Source organism: Tigriopus californicus, chromosome 7 (assembly GCF_007210705.1).
Source record: "Tigriopus californicus strain San Diego chromosome 7, Tcal_SD_v2.1, whole genome shotgun sequence".
Taxonomy (NCBI): Eukaryota; Metazoa; Arthropoda; class Copepoda; order Harpacticoida; family Harpacticidae; genus Tigriopus; species Tigriopus californicus.
The window spans coordinates 7,708,761-7,720,274 of record NC_081446.1 but is presented as its reverse complement, the minus strand read 5'-3'; positions in this window follow the sequence as shown (position 1 = coordinate 7,720,274).

Below are 11,514 nucleotides of genomic sequence, written 5' to 3'. Positions count from 1 at the left end.
CCACAATGGATGAAAACTTTAACTTGAGCCCCATTTTAACCTCTTCAAAATTTCGTTCTTAAAAATGTGGTCAGACAACTTACTCAAGCCCGTTTTATGAGGCGTGCTGGACGAGAGCAATTGCTTGACAACGAGTCTTATTAGGGGTTTCTACTCTGAATTTGGACGAGCCGTCAACGATTCAAATTTGCACCATAGTTGTCCTAAGTAGCTTGACTACGAAGGAAATTTTTCCACCAGCGACAGCTGAGACGAAAACATGCGATCGCAGCGCCCTTGATCGATCTATATATGAAGTTATCTATGGCAATCCATACAGCAGTAGTGGAGTGGAAAGCTCTCTGAAACCTCGCTAGAAGACGTTTCAGTTTTGCGTTACTCCTTGTCTAACATCATTCAAGACCGCATCAGGTGATGGGCTGGCAACCAAAGAAAACGGCTATGTCACGTGATGGTTGATGATTGGGAGGCAGAACATGAATTCTTTGTTGGAGGCGTCACCAATGTGATGCTGGGCATGGACTTTTTAGCACAACATGATGCGCAAGTTGGTGCCCGTAGTGGACAAATAACCATTGGAGGATTTCCATTGGTAAGCCATCTGGAAGGTGATATAGCCTATCTAACCGGGGTTGGACAACATGGTCATATAGAAGTCATAGAAGCGGCAGATTTTGTCGAGGATGTTGGGAAACCTGAAGGGAACTGACCAGGAGTGGTTCCAAAAGAAATTAGAGACTTGAGGGTGGAATTTCCTGAAGTTTTCTCCGGACTAGGTCATTGCACGATTGTCCAGCATAAGATAGAAACGGGATCTGCAAATCCAATTTGTGTTCCAAATCATCAAATGCCGGTCCATCTCATGGATAAGGCAAGTGCAACAATTGAACAAATGAAGAAGGATGGAGTATTGAGGAAGAGCAAAAGTGAGTGGAGCTTTCCTACAGTATTAGTGAAGAAAAGTAATGGTGATGTGCGAATAGCCATCGACTATCGTAAATTGAACGCAGTCTCTAACAAAGATGCGTTCCCCATGCCGCGGGTGGACGAATCGATTGAAGAATTGAGGGGTGTCAAGATTTACTCGACCCTGGATTGTAACCAGGGGTATTACCAAATCAGCATGTCGGAGAAAAGACATACCGAAAACTGCGTTCAAATTCAGGGAGAACTGCTAGAATTTACTCGTATGCCTTTTGGATGGAAACACTTAACTGAAACGCAAGGAACAAGCCTGGGTTCAGGCTGACCTCCAGAGGTGTCGGAATTACCTTGTTTACGTATAGGCGCAATCATGTCGCCCACATTCAAGCACATTGTTGGGAGATTAAAACGAAATTCCAAATGCCTCATCATTGCGTTGCAATGTCGGATACATTTTGTTACACTTTCGAGATTTTCGAGATGCGATGCTAAACAAGGGCAATCAATAGAGTACATGATTTGCTCTACTAATGTCCAAATCTTTTTTTGACATGTTACGTGTATTATGCCCTAAAAAGCATGTTTTTTATAATTCTACCACTCTTTCTACCTGTATATTTGTAAGATTCAAAAGGAATTAAGATTAAAGAGGAATAACAAACGTTTCATGATAATAATTCAACTTGCCTTGCGAGATTTACCGAAATATTTTGTGCCATTTCCACCGGCGTCAGCTGACCTGAAAACATGCTCATGCGGTACAGCTCCTGTTGAACTTAAGCATTCTAGTTATGGTTTTCTATGGGATTGCCCCACTCCATGAGGCCCTCAAGGGTCAGCAGGGGAAGAAAGACCTACTGCTGGCCTGGTCTATAGAGGAAGGAAGATCAGGCATTTCTGCAGTGCAAGCGCAAGTTGGCTGAGGCCACGCTCCTGTCTTTTCCCGTCACTTTGGCCCCCCTCCGCCTGGTCACAGACGCCTCTCGGAACTAGTGGTGGGTGCAGGGCTTGAACAATCGAATCATAGTGACTGGAAACCGTTGGCTTTGTTTTCTAGAAAACTTCGCGACACCTAAAAACGATACTCTGCCTACGACTTGCAGTTGTTGGCAATTTATCTGTCAACCCGCCATTTTTGACATTTTGTCGAGGGTCAGAACCTGACAATCCTTTCCGACCACTAGCCGTTAGTCTTTGCATTTTCCAAACCTTCGGATCCATGGAGTAGTCGACAGCTGCGCCAGCTTTTGTTTATTTCTGAATTTACCACCAACATTAAACACATCGCCGGCTCGTCCAATTTAGTGGCAGATGCCCTGTCTCGCATTCACTCTATCTCGTCGGGTATCTTGCCCGAAACAATACAAAACGCTCAACTGGTGGATCCGGAGTTACCGGCGGTGTGCACTTCTTTGACGAGTTTGGCTTGGTCAGACGTGACCTTGAGCCCAGGAGTTGTCGTACTCTGCGATGTCTTGTGCCAAATCCCACACCCGTGGGTCCCCACTCTTCTGCGCCGAAAATTGTTTGACCAATTTCATGCTATTGATTGCCAAACATTTTGTGTGGCATGGCCTTAACAGAGATATTACGCTGTGGACCTAGGGGTGCAAGGCATGTCAACGCTCAAAAGTGACCCAGCACACACGTTCACCCATTGAACATATCCACGTTCCTTCCAGCCGCTTCAGGGAGCTCCATTTGGACATTGTCGGACCCTTGGAAATCTCTGACTGGGCTTGTTACATCCTGACGGTGGTGGATTGATTTTCCAGATGGCCAGAGGCGTTCCCTTTGGAGAATGTGAGTGCTGAGTCATGTGCCAAAGTGTTGTTGGATGGTTGGGTGTCGAGGTTCGGCATCCCAGACACCATCATTTCGGACTGGGGTGCTCAAATCACCTCCCACTTATGTGGTAAACTTTCAAAACTCCAGGGTTTCGAGCTTTCCCACACAACGGTGTACCACCCACAGTCCGATGGTATGGTCAAACGGTTACACCGACGACTAAAAGAGGCTTTAAGAGCTCGAGGTGCCGGCTGTCATTGGCGAGCTCAGCTGCCATGGGTTTTGTTGGGCCTCCGAACCATACCCAAGGACGATTCGGGTCTTTCACCAGCAGAGTTGGTGTATGGGTGCTGCTTGAGAGTACCGGGTGTTCTATGTGATACCACCCACGATACCCCGTCGCAATCCCACGTCCTTAAGGAGTTGCAGGAGTCTGTTTGGTCGTTCATGCCGGCCCCCACGGGGTTTCATGGATAAATCCGTGGCTATATACCTCCTTCTCTTCATTCATGTTCGCACGTTTGGCTCTGGGTGGATCGAATTCGAAGCTCGCTAGTCCCTCCTTATGAGGGGCCTTTCGAGGTTTTGGATCGTCGTGACAAGCCTTATGTGATACTTCAACGCGGCGTCCGAAAAACTGTGAGTCTGGACAGATTGAAACCCGTTGTCTTGTGTGACGAACCGGTGGAAACTTGGGCTGGACGTGTGGTGAAACCGGTGTTTTGTTATCAGGCCCCGGGTTAAGGACGGGTATCGCCCGTTTTTGGCAGGGGGTGGTGTAGCAATGCTCCTGCTCCTATGCTACAAGTTTGCTTCCACTCATTCCAAGTTAACTTGGAATGATATTTACGAAATAAAATCATTCTAACACAAGTACTTGACTGCGTGCTTTAGTGCTCATGACCTAGTTTACGTGTTTTACTTTTTCCTGATAGTAAATTGAGTCTATGCTTGGAACCTCTCTGGTGTAGCAATTCCTCTCCAACCATAGAACCTTTGAAGTTCAACAGGTACTCCTTTTTATATCAGCTGAGTTCAGCCAGTTGGAAAATAAAGTTGTGAAGGTTAAAGTTTTGTTCCATCCGACGTCAATCAACAAGATTTGGGTCACAGTCTCTTTCCACTGAGCTGAACCTTGGAGGAATGTCGATGGAGCAACGGACGGCGGTGGTCTTGCTGAAAGGACCCAACTATCCCACGTGGAAGATTCAAGCCAAAGTGGCGTTGATCAAAGACGCCCTTTGGGGAATTGTGAGCGGAACCAAGGTGGAACCAAGCTCAGACATAGATGGGTAGGCCTTGAGGAAATTCCTGGTCCGGAAGGACTGAGCCTTGGCCGTACTGGTACTCTCCGTGGATCCTGGATTATTGTATCTGCTCAGTGATTCAACCAATCCAACGCAGGTGTGGGATAGTCTTCAGAACCAGTTTCAAAAGAAGAGTTGGGCGAATCGACTTCAATTGAGACGGTAATTATTCACGTGTCTGCTGTGAGAGAAGGGTAAGCTCCAAGATCATTGTAAGGCAATGACCGAGATTTTCCATGAATTAGTCGTTGTGGGAGACCCCGTGAACGAAGAGGACCATGTAGTTTGCTTGTTAGCAAGTTTGCTGGAGAGCTACAAAGTTCTGGTTACAGCGTTGGAAACTCACCCAGATGTCCCGTCGTGGGAGACGGTAACCGAGCACCTCGGGCAAAGAATGGAAAAGGGCGATCATAAGTCCCATTTCGATGTCTGAACAAGGTTTTGCATCATCAAATCAGGCCAGAATGATTGAGTGTTTCTGGTGCGGGAAAACGATGCACATTGAACGCAATTATTGGGTCCAATTGCCTGAAAAGAATGGCTAACGAACTAGCAGAGCTCACAAGTAAAGTACCTGAATTGTCGTCAACACCGTCCAGGATGTTGGTCTTCCAGCCCCAAGTGTCATCCAATACATGGGTTGATCGATACCAAACTTGGATCATGGACTCGAGTGCCATAAGCCACATATGTAATGATGAAGGAATGTTTGACAGTTTGAATGCATTGGAAAAGCTTGTTAAGATCACGCTCAGATTCTCGTGGCGTGGAGGCTATTCAATAGGGGAACTTTAAAAGTGATAATGTTTCAAGATCTCAAAGGTCGTGAACCCCCCGAGAAAGACCGTATTGGTTTCTACTGCCGGGGCAATGCCATTTCCTCTGGGTTTTAAGTTCTCCCGAACAAATCAACCGGGGACCGAAGTTTTGTCCAACTTTGACTGCTTTCTTGGGCTTCTCAGCTTAAAATTGATGACCAAGCTCAATAGGACGGTGTTTACAGGGTGGTCTAGGTGACTACTCCCTTTGTCCCAGATCTCCACCACACTTGGGGGTCAAGTTCCACTTTTGAAAACCCCACTAATTGCTTGCCTACTTGACAATCCAAGCTATCACAAAGAAGATCAATGCTAGCTTTCATTGACCTGAGCGTTCTATCACAAACGACTTTGAATGATCACTGATCTGTAACCAAAGTTCTTAAAGGAATTTGTGACCACAGAGTGTCCACTAGTCAGTGTTGAAGGATCATGCCCATCTCATAATCGCTATCCAGGCCTGCCACATCCAATCCAGAAGCTCTAGCCGTACTATTCTATGTATTGTGTGTTTGGACAGTAGAACCACAATAATTGACAAACACCAAGGTGAAAAGATCAGTGAAAGGACATCAAGGCGGCCAGAGTTCCCCCTCCTCTTTTACATTCTCCCCCTAGAGACTTCTTCCACCACTGCCATCTTCCTTTCAGATAATGGTACGCCTTTCGCTTCGTCCCTGACCCAAGACTTTTTTTTTGCCGTTGTTAGGGAGTGGAATGGAGGCCGTCCTTTCCTCATCACCCCCAGTCCAATGGGCATGCTGAGTCCAACGTGAAGAGCTGTAAGTACCTCCTCGCGAAGTGCAGAGAGAAGTGGGGATCTGAGGACTTCATGTCCAGGTTATTGGAACTCTGAAACACGCCTCAATTGGATAGAATGTCCCCATCTCAGCGAATATTTGGTCGTCCTCTCAGGCCAAAATTACCCATTCACTGAAAAGCTTTTACCTGAATTTCAGATTCCCTTGGACCAAGCCGATGTCAAACGTCTCCATGATGATTCGGTTCGAAAAGCTGATTTTAATCGAAGAAGCCATGCTCGGAAGAAGATCCCGCTAAGCCAAAGTGTATTTGTTCAGAATCTGACCCACCATCTCAGAGTTGTTGCTAATTGGAGCAGATCATCCGCAGGCTATTCATCCATTGGAAGTTCGAGTTGGAAATGAAGCGGATCCGTGGTCTCCATATGCTGTTCGAACTAGGCTGGGTTGGTCCATTATGGGCCCGATGATAGCAAGAAGAGCCATTGTGGATCCCAATAACATATCTTGCCACAGGACTACAACTCTACCCAACCGCATTTATGGTAAAGAAATACTCAAGGATCTTGGAGTGGCTGAAATGTTCATCATCATTGCTGATGTGAATTTTTTGACTCCTGAGCCCCCAATATCTGTTGGAGAATCGGCCTTTGATCCTGCCAGACAGCCATGAAATGCCAAAAAAAAAGCAAGGAGTGTTCTGAAGAGATTAGAAAAATCCCTGCGGCACAAAAACGACTAGTTTACGTTTATGGGGGATCTCTTCCAAAACCAGTACGCCAGAGAGATTGACCCAGCTAAGCTCAAGACCACCCTGAAGGAATGTCGCATTATATTCCACATCATTCCGTCTACCACCTGCAAAAGCAAAGCATTCGAGTCGTTTTCAAGTGTGCCAACCAGGTTGCGGGCCAATTTGTGAATGATCATTTGTTAGGTGGGCCAGATCTCACAAATAAATTCGTTGGAGTTCTCCTCAGATTTCGGATGGAACCGATTGCTTTCATGGCTGATATACGCAAAATGTTCTATCAAGTGTGTGTTCCGGAAGCTGATATGAACTACCTTTGTTTCTGGTGGCACAAATCGAATGACGAGAACGAGGATCTGGTGGAATATGAGATGACCAGACATTTGTTTGGAGGGAGAAGTCCCCTGGATGCGCTAACTACGCATTGAGACGAACTGGATTGGACCACGGTCAATATTTCTTGGATATCAATTGTCTAAAAGGTGTTAATTTTGTCGCCGAGGCTGTGACGATAGCCAAAGAGGTGGTTGGTCTTTGTCGGAGGGGGGATTTGAACTAACAAAGTTTGTATCTTTTGAATTCGGTGGCTTTCTTGAGTCAAATCCCTGAGGAGAATCGCGATCCCTCCTTGAAAAGCGTTCCGTTGGACTTCTCCAGTCTACCCACCGAGAGAGCGCTTGGAGTCCTATGGAACATTGAGTCTGGCACACTTGGATTTAATCCAATCAGCCACCGAAGTCATCACAAAGAGGTCAATTCTAGCAACAATTTCGAGCGTTTATGACCTGGTAGGGGTGACGTCCGCCTATCTACTCCCTGATCGAATGATAATGCAGGATATTTGTGCATCAAAAGTTGGTCGGGATCGAGCAATTCCTGTGGAACTCGTGAGGTGGAAGCAATGAATAAGGGATTTTTCAGCTTTGACCAATTTCACCATCCCAAGATCCATCAAGCCTGCAAGCTTTGGCAGAATTGTGTCCAAAGAGCTCCACTACTTCGCTGATGGATTGACTGTGACGTATAGAGCCGTTGTTTATCTTCGAGTGGAAGACGAGTTCGGGAACATCAACGTTAGCTTTGCGGCAGGAAAGGCTCGAGTGGCTCCGCGCCGTTCAACTACGATCCCGCGGTTGGAGTTTGTCGGAGCTTTGTTGGCGGCAACTCTTGGTTGTCAAGTTGGGCGCCATCTAAGTCTGAACGGACAGCAGCATTATTTTTGGACGGACAGCATGGGGGGGGCGATGGAGATATGTGGAATCTTCCCAAAATCCGGCTGATGATGAGTCTCGGGGTCTTGGCTCCCAAGCAGGGAATCAAGAACATCGTTGGTTCAAAGGCCCAAATTTTCTTTGGAACAACAAATGTTGGTGGCAAGAAAGAGATGATACTGTATTTTGTGTCCAAGAAGACGATCCTGAAGTAAAACAAACCAAAATCGTTCGTCGTGCCCTGCTGAAGGATGAGGATTTCCTTCACCAGGATGATCAATCGATACTTGGTCTTGGAGCCGGTTCAAAGGAGTTATTGCTACGTGGATGCAATTTATTGACTACCGAACTTCCAAGATGGAACTGAATCAATCAAATAAGGTGGAAACCCTTAAGAAGGCCGCGCAATGCTTAATAAAATCGGAACAGACGCGAGTTTTTGGCCACTTAAAGACCGTTGGAACCCAAAGGCCTAGTATCAAGAAAAAGATGCTTACAAAAACCAACAGTGCCTTTGCTAAACTTGATCCTTTCGTCGATAAAGAATGAGTTTTACGTGTCGGTGGTCGACTCAATCGTTTGGTTAATGAAGAAGTTATCCTATTATTCTTCCGAAAAGGAGCAAACTCACTGATCGAATTGTTCGAAGTCGGTCAAGTCGGTCATGGTGGCCGAGGAATGACCATTGACGCTATCAGACAGGCGGGATACTGTATAATGGACCTCAAGACAGGAGCCATCTTAACCAATGCCTGCGATGCAACATAATGCGTGAACGGTGTGAACAACCCAAGATGGGGAATCTGCCCATTGATCGGTCAAAGGCAGTCCCGCCCATTTCGTTCGTCGGTGTGGGCTTATTTTTGACCCTTCGTGATCAAGAATAAGTGAAAAGAAGAAAAACGATACGGGGCCCAATTCTCGTGCTTGTCATCCAGAGCTGTTCACATCGGGGTTGCGCAATCCATAGATACCTCATCCTACCTGGCGGCATTACGCCGCATGATATCGTGCCCAATCAGATTGTTACAATGAAACAACGGCATTAACTTCGTAGGAGCCGAGAGGGAGATGGGTGAAGCACTTCAAGAAATGGACCATGCTCAAAAATCGAAGTTTCTTAGCCGGCAAGGGGCCGACATGAAGGATGGAATGAGAACCCCCTATATGCTTCCAACTTTGGAGGTGTTTTGGAACGCCCAATTCGTTGGATTCGAGCCAACTTGGCCCCTCTAATGATTGAGCACGGTCATGTACTAAATGATAAAAGTTTCAGTACTTTAATATGCGAAATTGAAGCTATTATCAACTCCAGTCTCCTCACTGCCAATCCTTTAAGTGATCCTTCCAGTCGCTATCGCCCTCAATGCTCCTATCCCAAGAGACAAAAGTGGTCCTCCCTCCACCGGGAAAGTTGCACGAAACAGGGTTGGACAAGCGTTCAACAGAGGGGTGAAAACCGTTGGCTCCAACATGCATTGCCGGGAAAAACATCATTATCGCCAACTTGGCTTGCTTGACAAACAAGAGGGGATCAATGGACAATGAATCACCGGTCAAACTGGAAATTCTACCCCACCCTCAACACACTGGGAAGAAACAGTGCTGCATCCAACAATGCGACAAAGAGGTATCAAGCCATGTAAAGCGATGAGGAAAACCCAACCAGTACAATGCAAGGAAAAGCGACACCAAAGAAGCCCACTTTGTGAACCCCAGGACAGGGGATCGGGGAGTCACGCATCAATCACCCTTCATCGAGGACAGAAGTTTCAATTTGGAGCTCAAGGAGCGAAGTCAGATTTTGAACTTCTTCAAGGAGGAACCACCTACCATTGCTAAATGCTGGGATTTTGCCCTTGTTGTTGTGCCAAGAAGTGGGAACTGTTTCAAAGGACAGAGATCGTCTTTGTATGGGAGTAGGAAACCCAGGAAGCCGTGCAGAAGAGCAAGAGGACCTGGGAAGTGCCGAGTCTGAGTACAGCACTTCGTCACTCTGTTAGTGGACCTTCAATCCCGTCGAGTGTACGTCATCCAAGCATCTCCATGGAACCATCTCGCCACAAATCGAACAGTAATATAAAGCCATTGTGTTATATGTGAAAATTCCCTTTTCCATTGGCCCAATAATTCCCCCACTTTCATTACCCGAGCAAGACAGCTGATTGGTAGAGTGTCATTTTCATGTTTGTGATGAATAAAGTAGATTGAAGTGTACAGTTTGCCTTGAAGAGCAGCCTAGATTTCCCAGATGACCGAGATCGCGCTGGCATCGTAGGGAGCAGAGCTAGCAAGTTATTTGTATTCAACTGTATCTGAAGTTCATCACTCTTGTAGCAGACATCAGTAGTTAGACTCTAGAGTAGAGGTCGACTTTGATAGACGCATTTAGACTAGGATAGTGACCACATTTTGCAGGATAGTTAGCCTTGAAGATTGGCCCAGGTATATGCCAGACAACCGAGATTGATCTGGGACCGTGGGGAGTAGAGGTAGCTAGCGATTTGTATCCTTAGTCAATTGATGATTGTTTGAGGCCCTGATAAAGGAAGCTCAAACTATTGATTGTAAGCCCTGATTAGGGCTATAACCGGAGGCCTTAAGATAGGTCTGAGAAACTGAAGCCCAAGTATTAGGTGTTCTCCATCTCAGCGAGTTATCAAGGTTTTTCCACCTAGTGCTTGGGCCAAAATTATCAATGTAAATCCCGTCCAGTGTGGGAATCAATGTCTGGACGGAACATTGGTATTTTTATGGTGCCGCGACCCGGGAATCTTTGATTCCTGTGATTTTTATACCTTGACCCGGTCTTGTAATTGAATTTTACACTCATTGATGAAAAGTGAGGAACCGACTCGCGACAAAGAAAAATAGGTACTTTTATGGTCAGAAAGTCGTCTGTTGGCCAGTCCGGCCTTTTCCGAGCGCCACCGACCTGATGAAAAAGATCCACTCTCCGTCGCAATGGTTTGTGTTCTGGTTGTCACTGAACATAAGTCTCTCTTAAGAGTTTTTGAGAAGCCTCTATTTGCGTTGGACAATGACTACCTTCAACAGATCCAAGAGCACCTGGCAGTTGATAGCTTTGATGTCGAGTGGGCCGAGGGAAAGAAGCACAAGATCGCCAACGCACTCTCTCATGCACGGTTCTTTCCTGCAGATCCGTCCTCCAAGGTCCCATCCTAGCGGTCAACTTGGAAGATTCCCTCATTGGCGACATGATTGAAAAGATTGATGGCGACTACGAGCAGCTCCACAGGTACGTGGTATGGGGTGATGAATAGTTGCCAACGGCTCTCACCGCGTTTTCTGGCCGCTTTCTTTAGTATTGTTGCGAAGGGCGCCTCATCTCTGCTGGAAATGTTGTTGTCGTCCTGCGACAAGCTTGTGTTAAGATCATTGAACGTCTCCATTTGTCACACTCCGGCCTGACGAAGACTTTGACCCTCGCTTGGCAGTCATACTTTTGGTCGGGAATGGACCACGAAATTAAGCAACGCGTGTCTTTTTGTAAAATTTTCCTATCGCACCTTCCTTCTCAGCCAGCAGAGCCTCTCCTCATGGCGCCCGCAGTCGCCAGTTTCCCCATGCAACATGTCTCCGTGTATTTGTTTGACTTGGAGGGACCAACACTTCTCGTCATGCAGGGTCTGGGCGCTGTTCCATTTTGATGGGCTTCTCGGTGGTTGTCTGACAAGTATAGCACTTGGATACGAAATCCTCCACTGCTCTGTCTAAGCCAGAAACCACAATACCTGTCCAGAGACGTCTCTTCATTGAAGACACTCCTTGGTGGGATCCTCCATGAGCTAAAGTGATGGCGTCCGTACGCAGGTTCTTGAGTAACAATAGCCTTTGACCGCGGAGGGTGTTGCCACCAAATGAAATGGTCAATTCGGTGAATATACGTTTGAAGACGTGATGATGGCGGTGTTGGGGCGATATCTTTCCCTC